This window comes from Nanorana parkeri, unplaced genomic scaffold (genome assembly GCF_000935625.1).
Source record: "Nanorana parkeri isolate BGI_ZX_2015 unplaced genomic scaffold, ASM93562v1 scaffold95, whole genome shotgun sequence".
In the NCBI taxonomy this organism is placed as follows: Eukaryota; Metazoa; Chordata; class Amphibia; order Anura; family Dicroglossidae; genus Nanorana; species Nanorana parkeri.
In genome coordinates this window covers 2,469,897-2,471,081 of record NW_017306363.1, presented here as the reverse complement: position 1 = coordinate 2,471,081, position 1,185 = coordinate 2,469,897, and positions in this window count along the sequence as shown.

Below are 1,185 nucleotides of genomic sequence, written 5' to 3'. Positions count from 1 at the left end.
GGAAGTTATGGAGGAAGAGACAAGAATACAAGAAAACTAAAAGTAGGAAAAAACATAGTGAAGCCTATGGATAGGGACCCAAATACTCAGTTTGACATTTTGGAATGTATGGAACTAAAACCTCTGCCTTTGCAACTTTCTCGGCCAGCTTGGCCCGCACAAAAGATGGCTACCTTTGCCCTTTCCTGCAAACAGGATAGGTTTCACCCTACACACCTGGACAGCCACATTAATTGGGATGGGTTGGTTAGCTAGCTTACAAGGACAACACAAATCAATCGTTTCCCGGCCAGCTTGGCCTGGACAAAAGATGGCCACTCTTGCCCTTTCCTGCAAACAGGATAGGTTTCACCCTACACACCTGGGCAGCCATATTGATTGGGCCACCCTATCAATGTGGCTGTCCAGGTTAGCTTACAAGCAGGGCCAGATTAAGAACATCACGGGCCTGGTGCTGAGGATTTCGGTGGGCCTTTTTTTGGAAATTGTGACTGTCACCGGGGCCCTCTTCCTCCTGTCTGGGCTGTGATTTGCAGTCTCTCTACAGCTTGGAGTCAGTGGTGGAGTGCCAGGGCCTGTCTGCAGAATACCACCAACTATAGAGGACTACAAATCCCAGTAATACAATATACAGAAATGCAGAATACCACCAACTATAGATGACTACAAATCCCAGTAATACATTATACAGCTGAAGGGACAGCTGAAGCGTGGAGAAAGGTCGGCGAAGCTGACCGATCTACACGCAAATGACAGCTGGGCGGAGCCAGCCGTGATCTCATGGCTCGCTCTGCCCAGTTGTGATGACAGATCAGCTTCCCTAAATGTCCTGGGGATGCTGATCTGTCATTAAACAATAACAACTGGGCGGAGCCAGCCTTGACATCACGCGCATACAACACACTCATTAAAAACATAATACACACATCACACACTCATTGAAAACACACACATAGCTTCATTAAAAACAAATCACACACACTCATTAAAAACACATCACACACACACAACTATTACCAATAAAAAAAAATTAAAACATTGCCCCCTCTCCTGCTTACCTGTTTTGCAGGGAAGGGCGGCATCCCTGGGGTCCAGTCTGGCACTTGGGGACTATGCTGGTAGTCCAGTGGAGGATCAGTGTGATCTGGTGGCAGTTAGTTCCCTCCCGGCTCCTACTGTCTGTAG